Source organism: Rhinopithecus bieti, unplaced genomic scaffold (genome assembly GCF_001698545.2).
Source record: "Rhinopithecus bieti isolate Rb0 unplaced genomic scaffold, ASM169854v2 scaffold_34397, whole genome shotgun sequence".
Classification (NCBI taxonomy): domain Eukaryota; kingdom Metazoa; phylum Chordata; class Mammalia; order Primates; family Cercopithecidae; genus Rhinopithecus; species Rhinopithecus bieti.
In genome coordinates, this window is record NW_016814574.1 from 519,752 (window position 1) to 536,923 (window position 17,172).

General features: G+C 40.5%; 1 protein-coding gene across 6 annotated transcripts in view; it reads right to left on the reverse strand.

The window, feature by feature from the left end:
• SINHCAF (SIN3-HDAC complex associated factor) overlaps positions 1-17,172 on the reverse strand; it is a 45,496-nt gene that overhangs the window by 21,871 nt on the left and 6,453 nt on the right. Inside the window, exon 2 of one of the 6 annotated variants that reach the window (XM_017851469.1) lies at positions 2,120-2,261. The exons of the other annotated variants lie outside the window; for them this stretch is intronic. The gene's annotated coding sequence lies outside the window, so the exon portion shown is untranslated. The remainder of the gene's footprint in view (positions 1-2,119; positions 2,262-17,172) is intronic. 6 annotated transcript variants of the gene reach the window in all.

Sequence of the window (17,172 nt, forward strand, 5' to 3'; positions counted from 1 at the left end):
GTTTACAACCAGTACCTGTTAGTAAAATATTTAACAAACTCCAGTTACAAATGCACAAAGGGTCAGCCTCAGTAAATAGGCCATGGTTTTATTACCCATATGTCCAAACCACAGCCATCTTGTCTCACTTTTCTCTTTTCTTCTGACACTATCATCATCATCTATCTGTCTATCTACAATATGTTTTCTTAAGGTCCTTGAAATAGAAAAAAAAAAAAATTTCAAGATGTTTTTCAAGATTTGAGGGGTTACAGTTAAAACAAGCCTATTTATGGGAGGTTCTAACACTGATCTAACTGACATAGCTGCCTTTGCACATACACATTCTTCAGCCAGAACAAATATTTAGAAGAGGCTGTGTCAATCCACTTTTCCTTGTATTTCCACATTTTCCCCCTTTTGATCAAAATTTCTCTTTAGAGAACACAAATGATCATACTTCATGCCCTTCTGTCTTCCCAGGAAGTCATGTCCCACGTTGGAGGGAAAGAGGTGAGATGAGGTTGATGTAGGCCTGAGGCAGACACTCCAGGGGTATGTAGTGGAATCTGCTGCTACGCTTACAGGATAATTCTATCTACATTGTGCTACCAAAATGGGGGGGAGGGTGTTAATTTTTTTTTATTAAGACAGGGTTTCACTACATTGCCCAGGCTGGTCCCAAATTCCTAGCCTCAAGAGTCTTTTCACCTTGGCCTCCCAAGTGCTAGTGTATGGGCCACTGCAACTGGCCTACAATTCTGGTTTTAGCAATAGATTTACGTAGGTTGATTATAAATACCATGAGTAATTTAACTGATAGTAAGAGAAATAGGATAGACACTACGATTATATCAAGGTTTGAGATCCTTCTGTCATTTATAAGCATGATGAATGGACATTCACACATGTGTGAGATGCACCTCCTTCAAACCTTGTTATGACATTGGTACTTTACCCATGAAAAAGGGTTTGAACTGCAGACTGGAAGAAATAGGAAGCCAATTAAACAGATCATTGAGAAGATCGGTAGTTTGTGCCCCTTGTAACCATTTAGCTTGCTTGAAAATTCTTTCTACGCAAGTCTGTACTTCATCTGAGGTGTTGATGTAAGTGCAGCAGGCAGTGTGAGCTACTGTACAGACTCCTTGTCCCAGCTACTCAAGAGGCTAAGGTACGAGGATCACCTGAGCCCAGGGAGGTCAAAGCTGTAGTAAGCCATGATCACACCACCACACTCCAGCCTAGGCGACAGAGCAAGACCCTCCCTCAAAAAAAAAAAAAAAAAAAAAAAAAAAAGCTCCTTTCAATTTGCCAGCTCTTTTGCCAGCTATTTACACTATGTGCCCATCCTTGGGTTGGTGGGTGTGGCCCAATGCCACATACCAAAATGTATCTATTAACTATTCATTCATGGGTAAGTTGTTTAAAACATGAGTGAGCCATGGATTGGTTTTACTGCAGGTCTTACAAAAACCTGCATAAGCATGATACATAACAAACAAGACGTGCTGGCACAATTTGCTTTTGCTTTTTCTCCTTTGGACATTCAGTTGCCAGTTATGACAGTAACGGTGGGAGGCCAGGAATGTGTAGGGACAGCGGCCTGGAAAAGATGAGGAATTAAGTTTGTGTTCCAGATAAGTTAGAGAATTTGTCCCTGATTGGCTTCCTGATAGACAGGCCTGGGGGCGGTGGGAAGGGGTGAGACTTAGGGGATATTATTAAGCACAGAATGAAAATATGGCCTGGCTTTAGAAGCTGAATTTGAATTTGGAAAGGGACACCTGGAGAGAACTGATGCAAGTATATGGTAACATTTGGAGTGTCAGAAAAATCAATCACAGGTGCAACAAGTACCATGTAATGATACTGAATGGCCCTAGGAAGCTGGTGACAAATCCAGCAATCTGAGAGACTGCCTCTATCTGCCACACTTTGGAAAAGTTTAGCTCATGAACTATTTTTCCATCGCCAGCAGAGACCCTGAAAAGTCAAGTGTATATATATATTGGTGGCCATCATGTGTATGGAAACATTAACCAGGTTATATATCCTATAATCTGAATCAAAGCAGACAAGGCCAATAGTCCCCAAAGTAAATATAATACTCTAAGAATGTTTAGACAGGAGATCATACAGGCCTGCTCTCAAGTCTTGGGTCAATTAGCTGTCCACTCAGATGTTGTCAACTTCTCGTCCTGGTTTCAGGGTTGAAACTGTTTGGTGAATCAGCGTCAGGGATCTTTGGTGGGAGTCATGGTCCATTCAGGAAGTTGTGCCTTTTTAAGGTGAGAGATATGGATCGGTGAGTCTACACCCTTTAACTCTGCTGTGCATGGATTACTCAGCGGTACCTGGCAAGGGCCCCTCCACCAAGGCTGGAGGGAGTCCTTTATGAGATGTCTTTTCCAACAGACAAAATTTCCAGGTTGGAGGTCATGACCAGAATCTTCATCTCCCAGAAGCACACTGTGGGACGTGTCTTGCACTAAGGTCTGGCTTTTCATGAGTTGGTGAATGAGTCCCTTAAAATAGTGCAAGATGTCCCCATTCAGTAAATTTGGATCAGTCATCTTGATTCCCACGTGCCTGGGTCTTCCAGTTACAATTTCATGAGAAGAGAGCTAATAAAGGGATGGATCAAAGGTTGAACAATACCAAGGGGAGTGCCTTCGGCCAGCAGAGGTGAAAAGCCTCCATAAATTTAGCCAATTTTTTCTATTATTCCATTGGTCCATTGCACCAATCCAGGGACTTAGCGCCAATTGTGTTATTATTCCATTGCTCCATTCTACCAATCCAGAGGACTAAGGGTGGTAGGCACAATCAAAATACTGAAATATAGGCCAATTTTTTTTTTTTTTTTTTTTTGGAGACCAAGTCTTGCTCTATCACCTAGGGTGGAGTGCAGTGGTGTGATCTTGGCTTACTGCAACCTCCACCTGCCGGGTTCAAGTGATTCTCCTGCCTCAGCCTCCTGAGTGGCTGGGACTAAAGGCATGCGCCACGATGAGCGGCTAATTTTTGTACTGTTAGTGGAGACAGGATTTCATCATGTTAGCCAGGCTGGTCTTAAACTCCTGGCCTCAGGTGATCCGCCCACCTCGGCCTCACAAAGTGCTGGGATTACAGACGTGAGCCACTGCGCCCAGTCCCAAATTTTACAAATGCTCAATGACCTGGGCAGTAAAATAAGTTCCCCTACTGCTGTGAAGTTCAAAAGGGGACTCCCCACAATGGGGTAATCCTTTCTAATAAGATTTTACCCACTACCATTGACCATCAGCAGGATGGGCAATTGCATTACCCAATGCAAAGACATGCATATCATTACCAATGCATGTTTATATGCTTAAGATGGTGGCAGCTGGATACAATCAAGCTGCCACATCTCAAAAGGTCTAGGTAGAAAAAGAAAATGACCCTGAGCCACATAAAGGGGTTTTCCAGGATTGTGTTTTGGGTAGATGGTACACTGTGAATCAATCTTCTGTGCCATGATGACAGTTTCCAATAATATTGTTTATAATAGGATATCATTTTATCTGAATTCCAATGGGTCAAGCTGTAAATGTGTTCCATGAAGGGCATCTGACACCCCACTAGGATGATGGGTTTATCATTAGGTCCATACCATAGTTCTGTTTGGGGAAAAGTACCCCGCTTTCGTTTCCAGGTAGATCTTTCTTCGGTGAAAGCTAAGTCTTGGATTTCCTTTAGTGTAAACTTAACTGTTTAAGTCTCACAGTCATTCCAAGGATCGGACTGGTGTCTCAAACACAGCTCTCTTAGCTACTGCATCAGCAAATTGACTACCTTGATTCTATGTTGTGTCTAATTCAGAGCAGCCTGGAACCTTTATAATTGCCAAAAGCGAGCTCCAAGACTAGTCCATTTTTTAAGGCGTGCCCTGAGAAGGTTAAATACCCTCTCTCTTTCCATAGCATTCCCAAGTTATGAGCACCACTGGATGCATAGGGGCATAATTTTTACCACTTTATTCTTTGCTAGTTGACAAGGTTGAGTCACGGCAATCAGTTCAGCAAGTTGGGCTGACTTAGCCTGCAGAACACCAGCTTCAATGACCATGGCACATCCCGCTTTAAACTTACTACCTTCTCCCCTCAAGTAAGATACATCTGTAAACCATTCTGTCTAGGCATTATCTAATGGTGATTCTTGTAGGTCTGTCCTTGGGGTAAAAAGTTGGGTATGTCATCGGGATGAAGTCATGAGAGGTCTTGTCAGAAGACTGGCCAGGCCTGGTGCAGTGGCTCATGCCTATAATCCTAGCACTTTGTGGTCTGCTAAATTCAAATTCATATTTGGGAAAAATAAGTGGGGCACTGTATATCCCTGTGACATCACAGTTCAAGTATCCCATCATTCTCTCCAGGTAAAGGCAAACAAATACTAACTACCAGGATGTATAGGGATGCTTAAAAAGGCACTACAGAGATCCACAAGTACCACTCAAGGTGGGCAGATTGCTTGAGCCCAGGAGTTCGAGACCAGCCTGGGCAACATGGTAAACCTTGTCTCTACAAAAAATACAAAAATCAGCCAGGTGCAGTGGTGCACACCTGTAGTCCTAGCTACTGGGGAGACTGAGGCAGGCAGATTAACTGAGCCCAGGAGGTTGAGGCAGCAGTGAGCTGTGATCATGCCACTGCACTCCAGCCTGGGTGACAAAGCAAGACCCTGTCTAAAAAAAAGAGAGAAAGAGAGAGAGAGGCCAGGTTAGGATCATTGCAACAAGAGATGGTAACATTAGAGAATAATAAAATTAAGACCTAATAGGAAGTTAATCTATTGAAAGATAAGTGTTAAGTTATGATGAGAATTCAGAAGTAGCTCAACTGAATGCAGAATGAAGGCAGTAAGGGAGGGGACCCCAAGACTATCTCTCTAACAATTTTATATAGAAGGGCTGTAGCTGATATTGCCTTACACAAGGCAGCCCTCGAGTCACTGGATCTAACTGCTGACTATAATAGCCTATAGGTCTTTGCTGGTCACCATGTTTGAGTCAACATACCAAATGTGTTTCCCCCATCTTCATGAAGAGAAAGAAAGTTCATAGTTTGGGTATCTTATTGCTGGGGCATTTATTAATCTTTAAAAAAAAAAAACAGACTCCTGCTCTGTCACTCAGGCTGGAAGGCAGTCAGCTTACTGCAACCTCTTCCTCCTTCAAGCGATTCTCCTGCCTCAGCCTCCCACGTAACTGGGACTATGGACGTTTTGCCACCATATCTAGCTAATTTTTGTATTTTTAGTAAAGACACAGTTTCACCATGTTGCCCGGGCTGGTCTTGAACGCCTGGCCACAAGTATTTGCCTGCCTCGGCCTCCCAAAGTTCTGGGATTATAGGCATCAACCACTGCACCTGGCCTACTAATCTTTCTTTAATTTGTTGCACAGCTGGTTGTCCCTCACGAGTCCACATGATGGGACCAGGCCGGTCATTCTTTAAACAGATATAAAAAGGTTGAGTCAATAAAAATTTAGTATCCAGCTTCTACAATAGCAAGCCAACTCCACGAACCCTCTAAGCTATTTTTTAGTAGTAAGCATCAAAAAAGCTAAAATTCCTTTGATTCTATCAGGACTGACACTCAATCCTTTGGCTGACATAACATGTCCCACATGTCTGACTTGAGAAAGACAAAATTAAAGTTTACCCTTAGACACCTTGTGCCCTATAATGGCCAATTGTTGAAGTAAGTACAAGTTTTCTTCTTCAGAGGAAGAAAGTGTCAGAGCAAAGGAGGAGGTCATGCACACACTGGATGAGGGATGAGGATCCCCTGAGAGAAGTCCAAGTCTGCTAAATTCGTATTTCAGTATTTGGGAAAAGTAAGTGGTACTGTATATTGCTGTGACATCACAGTCCAAGTATACCGTCATTCTCTCCAGGTAAAGGCAAACAAATACTGATTACCTGGATGTATAGGGATGCTTTAAAAAGGCACTACAGAGATCCACAACTGAAAAATATTGTCAGGGACAGGCACAGTGGCTCACACCTATAATCCCAGCACTTTGGGAGGCTGAAGCAGGTGGATCACTTGAGGTCAGGAGTTCGAGACCAGCCTGGCCAACATCACGAAACCCCATCTCTACTAAAAATACAAAAATAAGCCGGGTGTGGTGGTGCACGTCTTTAATCCTAGCTACTTGGCAGGCTGAGGCGGGAGAATCGCTTGATCCCGGGAGGTGGAGGCTGCAGTGAGCTGAGATTGTGCCACTGTACTCCAGCCTAGGGGACAGAGTGAGATTCTGTCCCCAAAAAAAAAAAGAACACTATCATCATTGATGTTTGGTATGGCAGACAGGAGTATGAAGGTTAAGAAGCACTGGATATCTAGGTATTATAATACCGTCTACAGCCTTTAAGTTCTGTACAAATCTCCATCCCCTTCCCATTTGGTTCTCTGACAAGGAAAATGGGGGTGTTGCAGGGACTGGTGCAGGGAATAATAAAACCTCTCTCAAGATAATCTCATGATTGGGGCAACTCCACCTAAGGCTTCTTGCCATAGTGGCTATTATTTTACGTTAAGCAAGGGATTCATAGTGTTAATCTCAACCTTTATTGGAGCAGCTGAGAGTATCTTTCCTATGTCTGTGTTAGACTGGGACCACAGCTGGTAAGACATAGTTTCAAGTAAACACTCAGCTTCTGGCATTAGTAGAAAAGTTGAAGTTTAAAAGGAGCCTTATGGTTTCCTTCCCTTTATTATATTTCTTTTGTTTTCCCATCTTCCCAATCACATGAGGGTGTCTTTACACCACTAACATCAATTTGTGATTTTTTTTTTTTGAAACGGAGTCTCACTCTGTTGCCCAGGCTGGAGTGCAATGGTGTGATCTCCGTTCACTGCAACCTCCGCCTCCCAGGTTCAAGCAATTCACCTGCCTAAGCCTCCCAAGTAGCTGGGATTACAGGCATGCACCACCACGCTCGGCTACTTTTGCATTTTTTTTAGTAGAGACGGGGTTTCTCCATGTTGGTCAGGCTGGTCTCAAACTCCCGACCTCAGGTGATCCGCCCAACTCAGCCTCCCAAAGTGCTGGGATTACAGGTGTGAGCCACCGCGCCCAGCCAACTTGTGATATATTATGAGAGCATTATTTGGTTTGCTTTCCCTAATCCCATGGTTCAAGTTCCAGAAACATTTCCCACTTTGAGGAAAAAGAGATGAGCATTATGGATGTTGTGGAAATTTCAATCCAGAAGGTTAAACAGGCACTTCTGGGCATGTCAGGAAAACACGGGATTGGCTGAGAGTATCATATTCATAGCCCTTGGGAGGAAGCCAAACCCAATGAACCAGTAAAGCAAAGGTGTGAATTTAAAGCAAGAGATAGGTTTATTAGGTATACCCACCATGTTAACTTTTTCATTTCTCTGAAAAATGGGGTTTTTAAGTAAGGTGGAATTTATAACTGATACAGCAGCTCCTGTGCCTATTGAATTATTTTTTCCCAAAGAGTGAGTTAAAGCAGCGTATTGGGAGAAATGAAAACCCCCTATTTTCTCAGAGGATTCCTAGTTTTCCAGTTTATCATCCTGTTGTTTCCATTTCAGTATCTTGCAATTCCTTTTAAAATGCCCTAGCTTCTTGTAGTAGTGACAGAGAAGGGGAGAAGAGCTCTTAGGACCAATAGACTTAATTTTCTTCTTATTGGCCTGGGAGTTTTAAGAGGTTAACTGTTGCCATTGTTAAGTATACAGTCTTTTGATTTTCCTTTTTTATGACTGTACAGGACAACTGGTCAGCTAAGTTGACCAGTCATTAGTTCTGGCTATCACCTAGTCAGTCATTTGACAATAGTGGGTAGTGCATCATCCAAATTGTTTGGGAAATCTTAATTTAATAATGTGTCATTTTTATTGTTTTCCAAGTTGTCCACTGACATCTGCAATATTGTTTTCATGTTTTATCAAAGTGGGTAAAAAAAAATCTACAACAGGCCCATCTGGATTCTGGCAGCATTGCTGGATTTTAATCCAATCTATGATTTTTTTTTTTTTTTTTTTTTTTCTGAGACACAGTCTCACTCTGTTGCCCAGGCTGGAGTGCAGTGGTACGATCTCAGCTCACTGCAACCTCTGCCTCTGAGGTTCAAGCAATTCTTCTGCCTCAGTCTCCTGAGTAGCTAGGATTACAGGCATGTGCCATCACGATTGGCTAATTTTTGTATTTTTAGTAGAGATGGGGTTTCACCAGTTGGCCAGGCTGGTCTCGAACCCTTGACCTCATGACCCACCCACCTCAGCCTCCCAAAGTGCTGGGATTACAGATGTGAACCACCAAACTCAGCCAAGATCACTCTTTTCTCTATTGCACTGCAGTGGTACTGCTGTCATAAATCCAATATGGGGCTGTATCTGAATGTTCTATTCTTTTTATATAATTGTATATTATCCACTAATACTATACTATCTTAATTACTACAGCTTTGTAAGTCATACTTGGTAAGTCTTTCAACTTTATTCTTTAAGATTATCTTGGCTATTCTTGGCCCTATTCATTATCAAAACAATTTTAGAATAAGTTGTTAATTTCCACAAACATCCTGCTGGGATTCTGAATGCTATTGCATTGAATATGTGTAATATCTGTGTGTATATGTATAATTAAATGGTTTTTTGTTTGGTTTTGTTTTCTTTTGAGACAGAGTTTTGCTCTTGTTGCCCAGGATAGAGTGCAACAGCACGATCTCGGCTCACTGCAACCTCCACCTCCTGGGTTCAAGCGATTCTCCTGCCTCAGTCTCCCAAGTAGCTAGGATTACAGGGGCCAACATCTCACCCGGCTAATTTTTTGTATTTTTAGTAGAGATGGGGTTTCACCATAATGACCAGGCTAGGCTGGACTCCAGATCTCAGATGATCCACCCTCCTCAGCGTCCCAAAGTGCTGGGATTACAGGCATGAGCCACCACGCCCAGCCAATTAAATGTTTTAATCCCTTAAAAAAAGAGAAAGAGAATTAGGAATCCCCCACCTGTCATAGGCTGTTCCCAGAATGATGCAACCACAGGAAGCATTCCTGTAGAGTTCCTGTCCCTCACTTCTGCACAAGAGGTTGCTGCCAGGGTAGGTGGAAGGACAACAAAAGCAGGGGCCTTTGGAGCCATGTTCCCTGTCACAGTCTGTTTAACACGTGACAGACAAGGAGAAAGAGATGGGAGAAGAAGAAAAATTAGATCCAGCCTGGGGAGTTAGAAAGATGAAGATAGAGCAAAGGTATAGGTGGTGAAGGAGGCACCAAAGAGTAAAGAAGGTAATTCTGAAGATTGTTTTTTAATGAGCGTATATCTGAGAGCTATCTGTTACCACCTCTAAGTTGTTTATTAGCATTCTGTAAGGAAAAAAGATCATCCTACCCACTTTTACTACTTTCAAGATACCACTGGAAGTAGCTTCCCCATTCTGGTTGCTTAATTTTTGCACTAGCACCTTCCATCCTAGTCTGCATGTATGCCAATTTTGGCATATCAAAGGATCTGCCTTTAGGCCACTGTGATGTAGAGTCATTCTTAAGTCGTCGTGGTCCATTTGTTTAAGTGATTACATAATGAGGCACCCTAAGTATTGTATATTAACCCAGCTGGGGTTTCTAAAGGTGGAATCAGATGTTCTGCAGTTGCAGGGGATTTAGTCTATTTAGAGGCTTTGTTCTCCATAATTTTTAATACCTTCTCATTAGATTGACTAAGTCAGGAGGTGTTCTGAATCTGAATGTGCTGCTTGCAAACACAAAGCTTGAGGATGCGCACCCAGGAAGTACGAGTTCCAGTAGGTTATTATCTGTGCTCTGAAGTAGACTGCATGAGGCACGGTCTTTATACATTATTTTACAGGAAAATATGTGCAGTATGGTGAAGCAATAGTTGAGAATTTGGTTCATATTCAGTGATGTTATGCCTAAAGTAAAGTAAATATGTGGTTGAGTGGGTAGGAGAGAAAAGTTAATAATTGTGTAGGCACCTTAGGGTCTGGTGGAAGGATGATTGATTCCATCCTGCCTTTGTTCTATATCTGACAAACAAATTTACAACCAGTATCTGTCAGTAAAATATTTAACAAACTCCAGTTACAAACCCAAGGGGTCAGCTTTAGTTTGTAGGCCGTGGTTTAATCACGCATATGTCCAAACTGTAGCCATCTTGGGCCAGTTTTCTTTTCTTCTGACACTATCATCATCTGTCTGTCTGTCTACAGTATGCTGTCTGAAGTTTCTTCAAATAGGACAAACATTTTGAGAAGTTTCTCAGGATTTGAAAGGTTACAGTTAAAACATGCCTACTTATGGGAGTTTGTAACGCTTATCTCTGACATAGCTGCCTTTGCATGTACACACATTCCTGGGCCAGAAAGAAATTTAGAAGAGGACTGTGTTGATCAGTTTTTTCTTTTATTTGTTTTCACAGGTGCAATAAATGTGTTGCTTAAATTTTAAGTTGCCATTTGTATAGCACTTTACATTTTATAAAGCACTTTCACTGGCATTCTTTCTTTGACTACTATTAGCCAAAAACTCAAAATTGTTTTAATACTATAACAGTTAAAAACAATCAACCATGGCTGGGCGTGGTGGCTCAAGCCCGTAATCCCAGCACTTTGGGAGGCCAAGCTGGGTGGATCACCTGAGGTTAGGAGTTTGAAACCAGCCTGACCAACATGAGGAAACCCCGTCTCTACGAAAAATAAAAAAATTTGCCAGGGGTAGTAGCGGCAGGCGCCTGTAATCCCGGCTACTCAGGAGGCTGAGGCAGGAGAATTGCTTGAACCCGGGAGGCAGAGTTTGCAGCCAGCCGAGATTGCACCACTGCACTCCAGCCTTGGGGACAAGAGCAAAAATCCATGTCAAAAAAAAAAAAAAAAATCAACCATGCTATAATTATAGTTCTGACCAAATTAATTGAATATCCCAAAGTTAAAAAGATTAAAGGTAATAGCTAAGTCAGCAAAAGCAATTAAGAAAGATAACTGCAATTATATGGACAAAATGTATATAAACAAAAAAATAAAGTTTTAAAACACGACAATCAATTCTAAACATCTGTTCTGGTTGATTTGTGGGGTTTTCTTCTACTTTAAAGCTGTGGGTTTCATATAAATTTAATGATCAACTTAATGAATCTAACCTTGGTGCTGATGAGTCAAGAAAAGGATGAGATAACCACGATATATCAAAGATACAAAAGGGACAATTCTAATCTCGTCTAATGAAATTGGGAAGCCAAAGATCAGGAATAATGTCTAATTAAACACGTAAGTTTACTGAATATAATAATATACATAGGAAAGAAAAAGAGTTTCACAGCAATAGTTTATATTAAAGATGCTATTTACGAAAAGTTTTCTGATAAGATTAAAGATTATCTCTTATAAATCTCAACAATACCAAATACTTGTTCATTTTAAGCTCCAACCAGGAAACAAAATGAAAAAATCTGAAATGCAAATTTTAGAGCTTTAGTAACCTTTTTAATATGGAATCAGGAGACAGTGAAAAGGCCATGAATTTAATTCAACTATTTTCTTATCTTTTTAAATCTTATAAGGGTGTTAACTCACATTTAAGGATATGGAGAGGGTTCTTATCATGATGAATTTAACATCTGTTAAACTCTCCTTAGTTGGTATGCATGCTCTGAAGGACACCATTAGTTACTCTAATATAACTTCCACTTCCACTCTCTAGATTCCTCCTTCTGGCTTTTTTATATATTTAGAAGTAAAGGGTTTTTTTTAATATTCAAAAATATCTTTCAAAACTCAGTAATACCACTGGGTGGACTAGATGGAAGAAAATTGAGAGCAATAGTCAAATGTGGTAAATCAACAGTTAACTTCACAACTTGTCCAAGTCATCCTGGAAACTGAAATTCTGATATGCACAAATTAGGGGAACAACCTCCCAAATGAAACTATCCTTAAGTTTCCAATAAACCAAAATCCTAGCTTCTAATTATCATTTTTTCTTTCTACAAATCAACTGGCCTAAGTCTTTAAAGAAAAAAAAAAAAAGATAGTTGAGGTGACTTAAATGTCAATGAATTTTCAGACTGGTTAAATTATGCTTGAAACACCACAGAGTGCTATTTCAACCTTTAAAGCAAGTTGAACAATAGTAATACAGTATAATCTCACAGGATGTTTTTAAAATGAGACTGTGAGTATACAAACTTCTTTTTAAATTGGTTTTTAAAAATAGTAAATAGTGGTTGCCTCTGAGGAGTGCAAGCATAAAAGAAGCTTACTTTCACTTTACTACCTCCTGCTTTTTTTTTTTTTAACCAAGAGCATCACTCCCCAATAACCTTGGTTATCAAGACACACCTTAAGAGTAATCTAAAAAAGCACAGAGAGCTTAAATAAACTTCCTCAAAGACATACAGATGGAGAGATACAAATTAGAAAATACACTCCATGGGAGAGACTACGAATTAGACTGGTAAGATCAAAATACACACAGAGCAGAATGGGAAGGAAACTGCAGAGAGGAGACAAGCAAAAGATTTGTAAAGTGGGAAGGAAGCAGCAGTGAACAAAGACAAAAAGAACTAAGCAACCAAAGACAACTCTGAAGTGAAGGAGATGCATTTCTTTAGAGTCAAACTAGAAATGGCAGGATGATGGGAAAGGAAAAGAAATAAACAAGAAAAAATACTCGTGATCACAAACTGTGGGGGGATACTTGAGTTCCTGTAACTGGTAATGCCACCACTGACACCATTTTAGTCAATCATATGCTATCATGAATCACATTTAAGTACAAGATCCAGTAAACACTAACAGTGTAACTGGAGCAACACTTTTCACAAAGGGTCAACAGGACTAAATGCTTTGTATTCTCCCGCTGCTAGGCCACTTGGCTGCAGTATTCCCCAACAATGAAACATGTTTCATCAGCAGTTAAGGAAAGCCATGGAGCAGTAAGACATTATTTCCTCTTACCTGCTTCTAGATACCAGCCTACATATCTCAGCAAAATTCCTGAATTTAGCTAACTTTAAGGGACAAATGTAAATCTGTCTGTAAGAAAACTGAGAAAGGGTAGCAGACCTCACTTGTTTGCCAACAGCCTCTCCAAACACGTGCCCTGTCTCTGAGAAATTAGATGGTAAAGCATTTGTAACTGTGGCTGTCTATGGAATACACACTTAGCAGAAGAGCCTAAAACTCACCCTATATAGGAAAGAGGTCAAACTCAGAAATAAGTCTTCAACTGGAGTGGCATAGGTTAAAAATAAAATTACAAATTCAAGTATCTGGGCTTTAGATAGTGTAAAAAACCATCAGGCCCCTCCAATTTTGGTAGAGTAAAAAAAAAAAAAAAAAAAAAAAAAAAAAAAAAAAAAAAAAAAAACTAGGTCTCCCAATTCTAGATTAAGAGGAATTCCAGTGGATGAAAAACAATTCAAAGTGTCAGAAAGAATATTTACTCGCTTTAAAGGGATGATTATGAGTTAGAAAATATAACTATACTCAGGCCGGGCGCGGTGACTCACGCCTGTAATTCCAGCACTTTGGGAGGCCGAGGTGGGTGGATCATGAGGTCAGGAGATTGAGACCATCCTGGCTAACACAGTGAAACCCTGCCTCTACTAAAAATACAAAAAAAAAAAAATAATAACTATACTCTAGTCTGCAATGAGTCAATTTGGAGTCTATTTCTGCTTCTGTCTTTACAACTAAATACGAAGTCACTACTAATTTTATTTGCCCTTCTGTAATATTAGGAAATTCTGTTTATTTCCTTGAATTTATAAGAGCTGCACATTAAAGAAAAACAAACGCTATCTATCCCAAGATACGTACAACAAATTTAATTGAACATAAAACTCTGATTACTAAAGATTTTAAGCCCAGGTCTATGGGAAAAGAGGAACTTAGCCTTTTCAGTGAGACTTTAAGGTCATGAAATGGGCCCATATACTCTTCTATGAAGCTGTTCTTCTATTTTCAAACTTGATAAAAATGTTAAGAAAATGGATACATGGCCGGGCGCGGTGGCTCAAGCCTGCTAATCCAGCACTTTTGGGAGCCGAGACGGGCGATCATGAAGGTCAGGAGATCGAGGACCATCCTGGCTGAATACGGGCCGGGGGAAACCCCGTCTCTACTAAAAAATAACAAAATACTAGCCGTGGCGATGAGCGCTGGGGCGCCTGGTAGTCCCAGGCTACTCGGGCAGCTGGATGGACAGGAGAATGGCGTGAACCCGTGGGCGAGGCGGAGCTTGCAGGAGCTGAATCGGCCACTGCACTCCAGCCTGGGTGGCTAGAGGCAAGACTCCGTCTCAATAATAAAAAAAAATAAAAAAAAAAAGAAAATGGATACATGGTAGTATACACACCTGATTTGACCCAAACCTCAGGAAAGTTCCTTAACCTCACTAATTCGGTTTCCTCATCTATAAAATAATGACAGGCCGGGCACGGTGGCTCATACCTGTAATCCCAGCACTAAGCGAGGCTGAGGCAGGCGGATCACCTGGTCAGGAGTTCGAGACCAGCCTGGCTAACATGGTGAAACGCCGTTTCTACTAAAAATACAAAAAATTAGCCCGGCCAGGTGGCGCACACCTGTAATCCCAGCTACTCAGGAGGCTGAGGCAGGAGAATTGCCTGAACCCAGAGGCAGAGGTTGCAGTGAGCTGAGATCGCGCCACTGAACTCCAGCTTGGGCAAGAAGAGCAAAGCTCCATCTCAAAATAATAATAATAATGACAAATCCCAAATCTGAATAGTATTTGTAAAGCATCAACACAAAGACTGGCATGAGGTATGCACTCAGCTCTGACAATTCTGTTTACTCACAAATCTTTCCTCTTTCTTTCTTTTTTCCTCCTTACATTTCAAGTATCATTTTGCTTTCTGTCTTTGGGCAATCCACTCACAGGAAGTTACTAACAATCTTATTGGTAATAACCCAATATTATTCATTTCCTGGTCCAATCTCTCCCCTTAGCTCTAGGATAAATATGGCCAACTGATCACCAATCCATTCCAACCTTTAGATACCCTGAGAATTGATTATACAATCTTTCCTCCAACTCTGCTCTTCCTCTGTTTACCTGTCTTGGTTATCATCCACAGTCACACAAAAACAACTTGGAAGCCAACTGAGCTCTTCCTTCAGCCTCTGCATGGCCCTCCATCAAATTTATTGTGAAGTCCTTAGAGACTCTGTTTCTTCCTTCACTTCCATCCCCACTGCCTGTTTATTCCTCATCATGGTGCATGAACTCCTGTCAGAACCTTGTAACTGACTTCCCTACATCCTTTAAACATGTGATATCTTCCTAAAATTCAACTATTAATCTTCCCTTCCAAGGTACCAATGCTGGCTTCATGATAGTATCTAAACTTCTTGGCAAGGAATTCAAAGCTTTTCAGGATCTGCTCCTGCCTACCAGCTGCTCCCAACTTGGAATTCTGATATTCTAAGAGTGTCAAACCAACTTTAATAACTAGCCACCCTCTACTCAGGCTGTTATTTCTGTCTGAGACAGCTTACCCTCCATCCCCTTGACCTGGGAAATTCTCTTAAGAATTACTTGTTTTACAAAACGCTGCCATACCTTTATTAGGACACCTACCACATAAGATTTCACTTCTTGTTTACTGCATTATCTCCTCTACTCAATAATAAACCGCTGCAGAGCAGAAACTAACTCTTGCATTACAACCAGGTGCTGGCTGTACACAGTACACGGAAACAGGTAGAATTTGCTAACTACTCAAAGAGTTGGGCAGCCAAGATTAATATAGACAGTATATTTTAAGGGCATGGAATGGGAAATGGTGTCTACAATAAAGATGTGAATTTTAAAAACAAATGTTTTGAAAGGAGTCATTGTTTCCGCTATTGATTATAGAAATATTTTAATGTTTTAAAAGGGGTTATTTTCTTTAACATTTGGTCTATAGACTTTTGTAGGAAAAAAAGCTTGAGGTTTTAAAAGCTATAGGAAAAAATGTTTCTTGCTTATTTCAAGCTGTACCAGGGGAAGGAAATTAGACTAGTGTGGGGAGAAATGAGAAATGAGAGCTACTTCAACTCAGCACAGTTAACATTAACCAAATTAAAACAACATTAAGCCAAACCAAACTTATAATAGGTGGAAAACAACTAAATACAAAACTAGATATAAATTATTTTAGTTCAACTGTAACTTTCATACTTGAATATGTAACAGCAATGTGCCTGTGACATTAGTATTTCTGGGGCAAAGAGAAAACCTCCCTACCTTGAAAACAAACTCCCTTTTTGGACTAGATGCATTTCCAGATTATTTCCATAATACAGAAAAATCCTAGTTGCAGATTCAATTAAAAAACTGGAGAAACAAAAGACAACAAAAAAAAGTCTCAATTTGTAACACCCAAAATCAAAACTCAGTGTGGACAAGAGAAATCAGGAAGAAAGAAAAATGACATTTTCCAGGTTTCCACAGGACTTTCTGATGTAAAATGGTTGAATCAGAATTGAAAAGACAACCAAGAGTCAAGGGCAGGGTCTTTCCAGAACTGCTTTCATAAGGTAAGGGAAGAGGCCAAAGACACACACTCTTTCCACTAAAAAGTTACTGACTGTTTCTCCAGAAACAACAACTGACCCAGGCCTCAGTTTTACCTTATGTAGAATGTCTATTTCCCAGCGTTGTGAGGACAACAGCAGCTAGTATTTATCAATCATGTCACTTGCTTAATTATTCACAACTTATTTATAATACGTATTACTACCATTTTACTGATGAAAAAAACTAGATCACAAAGTGACTGTAAGATGATGACAGCTTTGAAACCCAAGCATTACTAACCCAGAAACTCTGAACAGCAAAACTTTGTGCCTTAATCCTTGTGTTCCTTTTCTGCTCAGCCAATTATATTCTTACCACCTCTTAAGAAAAAACGAAAATGACATACTTTTAAAGCAACCTACTATGTACCTGGCATGGTAAACTGATTAATTTATCCTCCTAAGAGCCCTGTGTAGTTGGTTTAGATTTAAAATAAGTTTACACTTTCCCCAGTGAAAAACTTTTATTTTACATGTAAAATGGTTCTTAAATTGCTTCTTTTACATAAATATGTCTGAGTTTGAGCCCTATGAGTCAAGATTTCCCAAGACTTGATAACCACTGTGGGGGGGGGGGGGG